The sequence below is a fragment of the Dunckerocampus dactyliophorus genome, chromosome 2, assembly GCF_027744805.1.
Source record: "Dunckerocampus dactyliophorus isolate RoL2022-P2 chromosome 2, RoL_Ddac_1.1, whole genome shotgun sequence".
NCBI lineage: Eukaryota > Metazoa > Chordata > Actinopteri > Syngnathiformes > Syngnathidae > Dunckerocampus > Dunckerocampus dactyliophorus.
In genome coordinates this window covers 39,587,896-39,600,377 of record NC_072820.1, presented here as the reverse complement: position 1 = coordinate 39,600,377, position 12,482 = coordinate 39,587,896, and the positions used below count along the sequence as shown (strand labels likewise).

Sequence of the window (12,482 nt, the reverse complement as noted above, 5' to 3'; positions counted from 1 at the left end):
GGCTTCTCAACGAAGCACTCACACACGCCGCACGCAACACACACTCATAGCACTTTTATTTATTTACAAATTTATTTATTCATTTATTTTTATTATTTATCTGTATTAATGTCTCTTCTGTTGTTGTTGCTTAATTTATTGGTATTTATGTTTCTTATGTTGTTATTCTTTCTTGTGTTTTCTTTCTTTTCTTGGGAGAATGAACAGAATACGAATTTCATTGCATAGTATAACTGCCTGTTTTACTATACATATGACAATAAAACTCTTGAATCTTGAAAAAAAGGCTAAACTTTATTTATAAATTGAACTAAACACTGTTATTCTACTGCAGTCCTGTAGGTGGCCATAAAGCACCAAAATTAAGTTTTGAAATTTATTATCTACTGTAGTTCTGGCATTACCCTGTGTAGAAAAAAATAACTAAACAAAATACTGAAAAAATTGCCTCTTTTCTCAGGAAATTTGGAACAAATACAGTCATTTAAAATGAATAAATTCTAATAATATAAAATGATAAGTGATGATAAGATATCGACCATATTTATTTTGTGTTTTTATGTTTATGTTTCTATTCAGTTTTCGGTAACGTCTTTCGGTAACGCACTAACTTGGACACATCAGCAGTGTTCCTGGAGTCACTGGGTGTTTTGGGTCTTACAACAGACACCCTCACCCAGGCGACCCATCCGAGGCTGCTCAGACACCGGCCTTTGTCCAGGTGGCATTCTTCTGCCCCCACTGCTCTCCCATCAGAGCCAGAGCCATCTGGAAGCTTTCTCTGCAGCCTCTGCATTGTTATTAATGGCTCTTCCACGTTTGGCACCTGTTATGCCCAGTGTACAGTACGCCTTGCTCAGAGAGTGGCTTGCAAATCCCCGACAGCCAACCTCCACTGGCATTCATCTGGTCCTCCAAACGTTCCTCCGACCAGCTCCTGGTACTTCTGCCTCTTTCTTTCCTGTACCTCCTCCATCCTCTCCTCCCAAGGAACTGTTAGCTCAAGCAAGACCAGTTGTCTTGTAGCTTCAGAAATGATGTCCGGTCTCAATTTGGACTGGGTGATGTGGAATTTTCAGCTGCCTTCCCAGGTCAACTGTAATCACCCAGTCTCGGGATGTGGGTAGCAAACCAGCAGAGCAGTTCAGGTGTTTTCTGTGGCCTCTCGCCGTCCTTGATGAACTGAATGGATCTGGCAGTAGCTTGGGTGCATCGACTGACCTTGATCCCTTTGCTGATTGTCTCAGCGATGGATTTTAGGACTTGGTGTTTCCATCGATAGTGGCCCTCGCTTAGTGCCTTGGAGCAGCTGCTCAGGATGTGTTCCAGTATTCGTACCTTGGAACACAGGGGACATGCAGGTGTTTCTATTTTACCATAGGTGCACAGGTTAGATGGGCTTTGGAGAACGTCATAGAACCCCTGGATTAGGAATTTGATCCTCTGAAGGTTCCACTGCCAGATGTCCTACCAGGGGACACGCCGCTCCATCGCCTGCTCCCACTTCATTCAGGCACCTTGCTGCTTGCTGCTCTGCTGGTTTGCGCTTCCTTAAGCTCCTCCTCCTGCACCAGCCCTTGCCTCTCCCTCGAGCTGTCAGACTTGTACCAGGTTGATGTCATTCTCCCAAGTCCTGTCTTGCGCCACTGTACTGAGGATGGTCTTGTGCTTCAGCCGAGTTTCATCTTGCTGGACTTCCTCCGCTGCACTCCACTTCCTCCCTGTCCTCACCACAATTCCTGCCCCGGACACTCTAGCGTCTCTGGATCATGAATAGTGCAGGTGTTCCTGTGTCAGTGCTATGATGAACTCTTCCCTGACCGAGCTGAAAGGGAGCCTGAGCTTGTTGGTGTTCCAATACAGACCGATGTTACTTAGGCTCCATGGCAAACACAAACATCTACGCAGATAACTTCTCACTCTTTACTCAAACCCTTCAACTACAGTTATGAGAACCTCGTAAATGAGCAGAGGCCAGAGGATTCTTGGGAGGATTCCATACTGGTATATCCAGGCCGTCAATCTTCCAGGGAGCCCAACTGTCCTCTGTTCTCAACCAGCCCTCTAAATCAGCACTTGTTGCCTTGATGTAATGTCTGTCATTCAGGCTGCAGTTGAAGACCTTTCCAAGGCTGTTCACTGGCTTCTCTGTGACTGACCGGATCAGCTCTTATTATAGCCTGAAGTGGAATTTTTCTGTGACCTTCCTTTTTTTAGAACCAAGGACCTGGACTTTGCAGGCTTAAAGCTCATGGGAGCCCATTCCATGATCCTCTCCAACCCTACGAGAATCCACCTGGATCCTGGTACAGATGTCACCGTGAGCTCAGTCATGAAGGCTCTGGTGGATGGCTGCCTTACTCCAGGCTTGCTGAGTGGACCTCTGCATTCTGTTTCCATTCCCTTGACCAACATGTTCAATACCAGTGCAAAGAGGATCACTGATATGGCACAATCAGTGATTGTACCCACTCCCAGCGAGTGCCAATCAGATGTCAGCTGACCAGATGAGACTCTCAAGCTGAACTTGCTGTAATAGTCCAGGATGAGGTCTTTCACCTTCTGGGGTACATGGTGTTTTTCCATTGCAACCTCCACCAGTTTATGTGAATTGAGCCATAAGAATTAGCGAGGTCCAGCCACAACACAGCCAGGTCACGTCTGCCCTCTTTCGCCTCCCTGATGAGCTGGGTTACCACCCCTGTGTGTTCCAGGTAACATTGACAAATGGGTCAATGTACCTATTGGTGGACAGGAAATTGGAGAACCTCTTGGCCACAATGCTGAAGAAGATTTTGTTCTCCACACTGAGCAAGGAGATAACCTGAAACTGGTCAATATTTTCAGACTTCTCTTCTTTCGGTATGTACACTCCCTCTGCATACCTCCATGCCTGGGCAATCTTCCCTCTCCCCCAGGTCACTTCCAAGGACTTCCAAAGCCGATGTAGTAGTTTAGGGCAGTTTTTATCAACCTTTTAGGGTACGCCACTCTGACCTGGTGTTGAGCTTGATCTTGCTCTCCTCACCACTTTCCCCAATTCACCTAGGCTGGGCTCCCTCAGGTTGAAATCTGATGTGGCTCTGGTGGTGTTGTCAGTGCATTGTATGGGCCTAGCGGTTGTTCTCTGCTAGGGTCACTGTATGTGGCCTTGAGGTGACTGTTGATGGCATCCTCTGAGCAGGTCAGGCATCCAGTCATCTTTTGGCCATGGAACTGCTTGGTTAACTTGAAGGGATTTGGCAGGAAAGCTTCCCTCTTCCTGGCTCTCTCGCTCTGTCTCCTCCTGTGGAACTCTGCCCTCCTCAGGGTCAAGAGTTGTTTCCTTAGGATTTCTCTCAGGTCTGCTAGGGCAGCTCTCTCAACTTCCCCTGCTGTCTTGTACTGCGTCTTTAACAGCTTGAGCCCCTCCCTGAGGTGCTGGATCTTCCTTGTTCTGTGGCTCGGAGCATACGCTGATGGTGCGGGCTTGGGTGCCTCGGTTCCAAATCGCTAAGCTGCAGTGTTCACTCTGAGTCTGGTCATCCATTTCCAGCCAGTGGTCCATGTCCCCCTTGGCTATCACTTCCACAATCTGATCCACATCTTTATCAAACTGCTTCCACTCGGTTCTCTTTGAGGGCCGGGGCCACTGTATCCTTGGTTGGGCTGAAGGAGTAGTTACAAGATCTTGCTGACTTTGGGAGTCCTGTGGGTTGTTGATGCTTCTTGGGGAGAGCCTAGGGTGGCAGGTGAGCTGCGGGCACTGTGGGTTGCCTGGCCTGGCCTGGCTCCTCCTGCATCTGACCAGAAGTAACTTCTGTGTGTCGTGTCATTGTTGCCTTAGTCAAGCATTTCATCCTGCCTTGATGTATCTTTAAACCTCTCACATTCTTGCAGGTCTTTCTGCAGATGCACTGTATTGTCGTTGTCGTTATTCCATGGTACTGGGTCGTCATTCTTTGGTCCGTCCTAACTGGTTCTCATCTTCCCCCACCTCTCGGGCAACCCTGGGGGTATCTTTCCTTTGTGAGTTCTGTAACAAGCTTTGGCTTCTTCCTCTCAGTAGAAGTGGTTTGGGCTGCCAACCATCCCCAACCACGTTTGCCGTCTCTCAGGCCATCCTCTGTCTCTGCAGATGTCACCACATTCTTCGTGGTCATCAACCAGTCTATTCCTGGTTGTCACTGGTAACCCAGACTATTTTCAGTTTTCGGAAATATATTTTTTGATGCATTAACTTGGACACATCATCACTGTTTGGTTTTAATGTTTTAATCAATTTTATTTTCCACTTTCCTATATTTTGTTAATAATTATTAATAATTTGTTAATAATAATTAAATGCATGAGCAATTGTGTAATAATATCAAGCGGTTACATACATATTTATAGTCCTATATAGTGACAGTTACAAATGGCCCTCTGAGGGCAGCCAAAACTGAGATGTGGCCCTCATTGAAAATGAGTTTGACACCCCTGCAAGGGATGAAACAACCCACTCTCTCTCTCTCTCTTTCTCTATTTTCGGTTGCCATGACCAACCAACTGATTTGTTTAATGAGTGCTGAAATGCATGCTTTCTGTCAGCACAGATACAGTGACATGGCAAGATGCTTGGCTTCATTCGGTGCTACTGCCAAGAGGGAATAACAAATTGATTCCCAGCAAAAATGTTTACAGCTGACTTTGCAGTGAAATCATTCATATTGATGACTGTTTTGGCGGCACGATGCGTCATCCCCCTGGCAACAGGTTTGTGTAACATCCGAAGCGAAAAAATATCCACAAGCACACTTGTTTGTTTTCCTAGAAAGGTACAGGGTAAGCACCTACCCAGCACCTACTTAACAAGTTTGTCCCTGTTAGTGACTTTTTGTTTCTTGACGCCAGTTCATTTATGAGTCTCATAGTGTGATAAATAGCAGTATCAAACTGTGGACAGTTTCATGACACAAGTCACGCTACATTTCCATCTGTGAGTCAGTTTTTGATTAGGGCTGTAAATCTCTGTTCTGTGTATCCATCCCTCACAACACACAATGTGTCACAATGACAGATGGCCATCTAGGTAGGTCTTGAAAACTGTTCTCTCTATTACTATTCTGATCTATGTGGAAAATATGCCTGTTAAAAGGAGCGGGAAAACAGACTGCTGTGCCACGATTGCTAAGAAGAGGTGTGTTCAAAATGTGGCCTGTTGATGTTTTGTTCAGACAGCTTTGAATATACAGTAATCCCTCATTTATCTCAATTAACTGCCTCCAGAACAGACAGTGATAAGTGCATTTCCACGAAGTAGGATTCCTTATTTATAAATCTAATATTTTTGTAGTGAGAGCATAGAAGAACTTGTTTGCAATCTTCTACATTTTTTTTTAACATTATTAGAGCTCTCTAGACATGAAATATTTGTATTGTATTTGTATTTGTACTTTATTTATCCCACAGCGGGGAAATTCACTTGTTACAGCACTAAGCAAGATACGCAAGTAAAGAGTACAGTGTAAAGAATACATATTGACTACACATGGTTCAGGTGGTGCAGGTGTTGTAGAGCCTGACAGCGGTCGGTATGAAGGACCTGCGGAACCTCTCCTTCTTACACCGTGGGTGTAACAGTCTGCTGTTGAAGGAGCTGCTAAGGGAAACAACAGTGTCATGTAGGGGTGAGAGGTGTTGTCCATGATGGATGTCAGCTTAGCCAACATCCTTCTCTCCCCCACTTCCTCCACGGAGTCCACAGGACAGTCCAGGACAGAGCTCGCTCTCCTGATCAGTCTATTGATCCTGCTCCTGTCCCTGTCTGTGCTGCCCCCTCTCCAGCAGCCCACAGCATAGAAGATGGCTGAGGCCACCACAGAGTCATAAAAGGTCCGTAAAAGAGTCCTGCACACACCAAAGGACCTCAGTCTCCTCAGCAGGTGAAGGCGACTCTGGCCCTTCTTGTAGAGGGCGTGGGTGTTGACGGACCAGTCCAGTTTGTTGTTAAGGTGAACAGGAATTTGTAGCTGTCTACCAACTCTATGTCCGCTCCCGGGATGTTCACCGGTGTGAAGTGAGATGTTTTCCTCTGGAAGTTAATGATCATCTCCTTTGTCTTGCTGGTGTTGAGTTGCAGCTGGTTAAGCTCACTCCAGCTGACAAAGTGATGACCTGATGACCGTCCTGTATTCCAGATCATTCCCCTCTGAAACACAACTCACAATGGCTGTCATTGGAGAACTTCTGGATGTGACACTGTGTGGAGTTGTGTGTGAAGTCCGAGGTGTAGAGGGTGAAGAGGAAAGGGGAGAGCACCGTACCCTGAGGGGCACCTGCACCTCAGCACCTCCAAATCTGAGGCCATGGTTCTCAGTTGGAAAAGGGTGGATTGCTCTCTCCAGGTTGGGAATGAGGTCCTGCCCCAGGTGGAGGAGTTCAAGTATCTCGGGGTCTTGTTCACAAGTGAGGGAAGGTTGGACCGTGAGGTTGATAGGCGGATCGGCGCAGCGTCTGCAGTAATGCGATCACTGTACCGGACCATTGTGGTGAAGACAGAGCTGAGCCGGAAAGCAAAGCTCTCAATTTACTGTTTGATCTATGTTCCCACCCTCAACTATGGTCATGAGCTTTGGGTCGTGACCGAAAGAACGAGATCGCGGATACAAGCGGCTGAAATGAGTTTTCTTCGTAGGGTAGCGAGACTCAGCCTAAGCGATAGGGTGAGGAGCTCGGTCATCCGGGAGGAGCTCAGAGTAGAGCCGCTGCTCCTTCACATCGGGAGGAGCCAGCTGAGGTGGCTCGGGCATCTAGTTCGGATGCCTCCCTGGTGAGGTGTTTAGGGCATGCCCAGCCGGGAGAAGGCCCCGGGGCAGACCTAGGACACGCTGGAGGGATTATGCCTCACAGCTGGCCTGGGAACGCCTTGGTGTCCTCCCGGTGGAGCTGGAGGAGGTGGTCGGGGACCGGGAAGTCCGGGCTTCCCTACTAAGACTGCTGCCCCCGCGACCCGGACCCAGATAAGCGGAGGAAAATGGATGGATGAATGGATGGATCATTTTCAAGTTCCCCAAAACAAAGACAGGTATGTGTCATAAAAACGCTGTAGATTTATAACACCGGTTGTTGTAAGTCAACAGGACAGTGGCCAAGACTCAACGTGTTGCCCCACACAAAATAGCTTTAAGCTCATTTGTTTCTCTGGGTGATTAGTTGAATTAATGACAAGTCAGTGATGATGATGATGATTTACGTTATAGTCTAGCAAATGTAGTAACAATGCCATTACTGAAATAAATGTTGCATTGTGTAAACACTGCCAGTTAATTGGGAATCACAGTGGATGACAATTTGACATGAAAATCACATGTATCATATCACATGTTTAAAAAAATTTGTCAAAGAACATATTTATATTGAACAAAGTCAAGTATGTTTTATTTAAAATGTTGTTGGTAACTCTGTAAGGAAGGAAAAAGTCAAATAAAGAAGGAAAAAGTTTCTTTCATAATGCTGCTCATCTACATGTAGGTCATATTTCTACAGTATAATGGATTTTTAACACATTTACTGTATACTGTTTATATATACAGTATATATATGTACGCATATATTGTGTTCAGTAAATAACATTCATTCATTTCATCAAAGTGTATGCACAGCGTATAACTTTATTTTAACTCAGCTCATTGGTGAATAATAAAGAAAGTCTGATAGCTTTTGAATGTTTACAAGTGGACATTTCTCAAACTGTTAAGCTAACACTAACTGCAATGCTAACAGATGTAATGGGTTTGTTGAGCAGCTAAAATACATTACTAATAAAATATAATGAATGACAAATTATTGAAAGGATAGTGACAACATAATTCTTTAAAAAATGTCTGACTTTTTGGCTTATTTTTCTCTTTTTTTTTACAAAAATGTGTGGTCTTATATTCAGGGTCTTCTAATATCGGATCAATCTGGTATTGAATATGGTATCGATTTGTAATGTTGTACAACAATGACTATAAATTCTGGTCGCTTTCTTTCTTGTTTGACATAAAACGGTTACATTAAGGTCAAAGGTAAGGGTTACAGACATTTTTCTTCTCCGGTAGTGTTGCTTTCTACACTAAACAGCCTTCAAATGTGTTTTCATGTCAAGGTTTTCTTAAAACGCTATTTGTCTAGACAGACTTTCTTCCTTTTTCTAAACTCCCAGCAGGGAAATAATATAATAATAATAATAATAATAATAATAATAATAATAAGGTACAGCAGCCTAAATTCAAGACGCCAGTGAAAATAACACAACAGTGCTTCAGTCATTTTGGGACTACGTTTGTGGTTTTAGAGGACACATCATTACACTGTTAAGGGTGTGGAATATTCCCATGTCTTTCATTGCAATGTTCCATGGAGTGAGGGACACGGGGGGATGAATTCATACACAGAGGCCACAAGAGACACTGATATTTAGTTGAAATGTATGAAACTGCATAAAAGCTCACCACATTGCGGCCGCAGCCATATGTTCACACATAGACTACATTCACACTTTCTATAGGATTCATTAAAAGTTTCCCCCCTTGTTACCAAAATGACTGCAAAACTTATTATTCACCTAATTATGGTTATACCTCCATATTACCCTCACCCGGTTTTCTCTTTCTCATTACTCTTAGAAAAACACATAAATCAGAAAAGTATACATCATACACTTACATATACAACACAGTGTCAGGGGGATAGCCCTTAACTATCCTTACATGTCTGCCATTCAAATTTCTCCTGACATTCCTGTTCCCCAATCCTCAGCTAAGGTGTCAGAAAATAACACGGAGGAACTCGTGCCCCAGCATTATTCCTGCTTGAAAGGTAAACAGAGCGAGGAGCAGGTGGTTACGGGGGATTTCTGCCGAGACTTCGATGTCATGTCTGGTGGCAATTAGGTGTAATACAGGATGTCAAAGCCCACAGCCACTAGCCTCAGATATCTGCTGCCTAATGTTAGCTTTACAGATTCACTCTGGCATATGGCTTTGACTGCACAGCCCAGGGCCAAATTAGTGAAAGCTATTACCTCCTTTCCCGCCGTGGCAAAGGGCACAGCAGGAAAGAAGAAGAAACAAATGGCAAATTTAGGGAAAGCCGAGCATGACTTGAAAAAAATCTGACACAATGTGATGTATAGATGAGTGCTGAAAGAAGATCACATTTCTTGAGATTGTTTTAACACTGTAAGCCACTTTTTCTCCTACTTTGGGTTCTGTTTTGAACAAAAACATTCCTCCCATTGTAGATCGAATAACTTCTTCAAGGTGTTATCTGAATTCCGGTGAGCGGAGTGCAGAATGAGGCCGCGCAGCAGCAAGCCGAGTCGCAATGAAGGGAGTGGTATTGCTTATTCAGTAACCGGATCGCTAATATCCCTCAGAAGGATACAATACTCCGGACTGCTTGAATGCAACACAGATGGAGAGGGGTGGAATACACAATTAGAACACCCTTGAGAAGTGCAGAAGTGGGCAACAAAGTGCTGCGTTAGAATAAGACAATAGTATATCCGCATATTGTGCAGACAAAGTAAAGGCAAACATTTTCTTGCATACATAACAGAGTTATAATTTACAGTTTTAGCCATATGAATAATTACATCAGATTAATATCACTCACTCACTTTATTGTACATACTCTCTACAGTATTAAAAACAATTGGAGGATGCCCAGTGGGATACATACTGTATTGGCAATCCACAACAATGTCTTGTAAAAAATAAAACAAATGAAAATCAGGCTTCACTATATAACATCCGGGAGCTCTGCCAACTGTCTGTCAGTCAGGTATATGCTAATGCTGTGTCCTCCTGTCCCACTACTTAATGATAGACTGTACGATGGCATCTTATGTTGGACAAGTGCAGAGTTTCATTGTAAATGTAAACCATGAAGCCACACACTCATATTAGCATTAAAGCTACTGACACAAAAACATTTGTGTTTCCCAGCAGGGCAAAGACAATCACAATGTAGCCTACTGTAGCTGGTAAATTACAGTTTATACAAAATATACATAAATCTTATATATATCATAAATATTTTAGTGCATTTAGTCATTTTTATGCTTGAAAATGCTTAATTTGGGGAAAAAAAACACATACAATTTGCCTCAAAATGCATTTTTGAAGAATAATAAGCGGTTAGAACCAGGAAACGGCATGATTTAAAGTGCGAAGCCGCAAAATTCGAACCGCAGTGTGCCGAGGGACGACTTTATTTGTAATAAATAAAAACTGGACAACAAAATCTCCAATATCGAAAACATCGTGGAGCTTATACAGAACATACAATTCTTCCATGGGCTGATATATGTTGTACAAAACCTCTACAGAAATACAATATCTCACATTATTTTAAGCAAGTTGCCCCTTTCTCAGTTTTATGTTTTTCCTTATTTCCATGTCAGGCTCACAGATCTGACTTGTCCCTTTTCACCATTTTCCTCAGGATTACAAATAATTAGAAATTTGGAAAACTAAACAGTCCCATAAGTCGGCATGACGGCCATACAGATCCACACAGTCTACATGTAATGCTTGGACTTCCAAAAGGCACCGTAGCGCCAGACAGATTGCAATCTGATCTCAAATAAACACTGCTGTGAATCCATTGCTAGTCCAGCCAAACAACCAGCAGTCAGCACGACAACAAGGCCACTCAACCCAATCCTTCACGAGTTATGGCGCAAAATCGACCAAATCATCTGTGCGACATTGGAAGCCAGTGAAAAGACGTTTGAGGAGCGGCCCAAACTACAGGCAGAAGTCGTGTGTCAATGCTCTCCCGTGCGTGAAAAGACCGGAGAGTTTGCCAGGTGTCACAACCAATCGTGGTGAATGCGTGGTTCGACGGGTTTCACATGACCATGGCCGTGTTCTTGAACCCGCTGCGTGAAAGTGACTGGACACGTCATCAAGGTACAGCTAGAAGCAAGCAAACATTTGGTCTGCCTGCTGTATGTGTTTGTTTCTGTTGAGGATAAACTTACATTATTGGGTACCTCTACTTTAACCATTTACTCCTCAGACATGATTATTGCAAACACATGCCCAAAAAGAGGTTGGTAGTGGTCGTCAGTAAAGCACAGAACTATATCAGGGCCAAAAAAATCTTAATGTGCCAGCATTATTCAGTGAGTAATTTAAGAGAATTCACAGAAAAATGCTTCCCTTTTGCAACGTTAGACTGCAGTCTAAATGGTACAGCACAACATCCCTGAGGTTTTACAACTCTGAATTGAATGATTACTTTTCATGAAAAATACACCTCTAAAGTAACACAAAACGTTGGAGGTTTGTCACATGAGATGTCTTTTTGTACGTTTTGAACTCACTCGTCAGCACACACTACTTGGCCACGCCGTCACCTTCATTTTCAGCAAGGGACTGGCTGTTAGCGAAACATGATTATCTTGATAATCACCTGTGTTGCCAGCTACTGTAAATAAAACATGTAAAGAACATGACCACATGTGGACAGCACACCAGATTATCAAAGTTTATTCAACTTTTGGAATCTAACAATGTCAATTCAATGTCATTTTCTATGCCGCTTGTCCTCATTGGCGTTGTGGGGGTATGCTGGTGCCTATCCTAGTTTTCTATAGGCGAGAGGCAGGGTACACCCTGGACTGGTCACCAATCGCAGCACACATATAGACAAACAACCATTCACACCTATGGACAATTTAGAGTCGCCAATTCAGAACCAGAATCTAGAATCATTAACATGTTAATGCATGGCTTTGGGAGGAAGTCGTGTCATTCCCGCAGGAGATGCTGAGCCAACAGAAATCAGCCCTCTGATACACCACACAGCACTCCAGGACCATCCAAAAGCTGCAATCCCAGTGTGGACATGTAAAATGCATCAAAATTCTATTCTGGACTTTTTTACAAAAGAATCTGAGAAAGAACATCAACGACGAGGCCGAGGCCAAAACCGGAGGTTATTAAACATCGAAATAATGTAAGGTGTATACATTTGTTAATGTTCATAGTCTGTATTCTATATATATATATATATATATATATTATTACCATATTTAACCTATTGTGTGGAGATATGGGGAAATAACTATAAAAGCATACTCCACTCGCTAAATGTACTACAAAAAAAGATAATTCATGATGTATCGAGATACAACTCCTCTATTTCTAAAATGACATTAAGATCTGCTGATCTCGTAAATTTCAAAACAGTTAAAATTATGCATAAAGCAAACAATAACCGGCTGCCCAAAAATGTCACAATTCTTCTCAACAAAAGAGGAGAAATATAACGTCAGGGTAAATTAAACTTAAAACAACGCTAAAGATCTTCAACATTTCAGTATGTGGAATCAAATTATGGAACGGATTGAGCAAGGAACTCAAACAATGCACTAAGATGAGCGATTTAAAGAAACAATACAGCTGATGTTTGCAAAACAAGTACAAGGAAGAAGAGTCCTTAACCATCCATCCAGTGTTCCCTCT

General features: G+C 43.3%; 1 pseudogene; it reads right to left on the bottom strand.

Moving 5' to 3' along the window:
- Positions 1 to 752: 752 nt before the first annotated feature.
- On the bottom strand, positions 753 to 3,525 carry LOC129167859 (uncharacterized; annotated as a pseudogene).
- Positions 3,526 to 12,482: the final 8,957 nt, after the last annotated feature.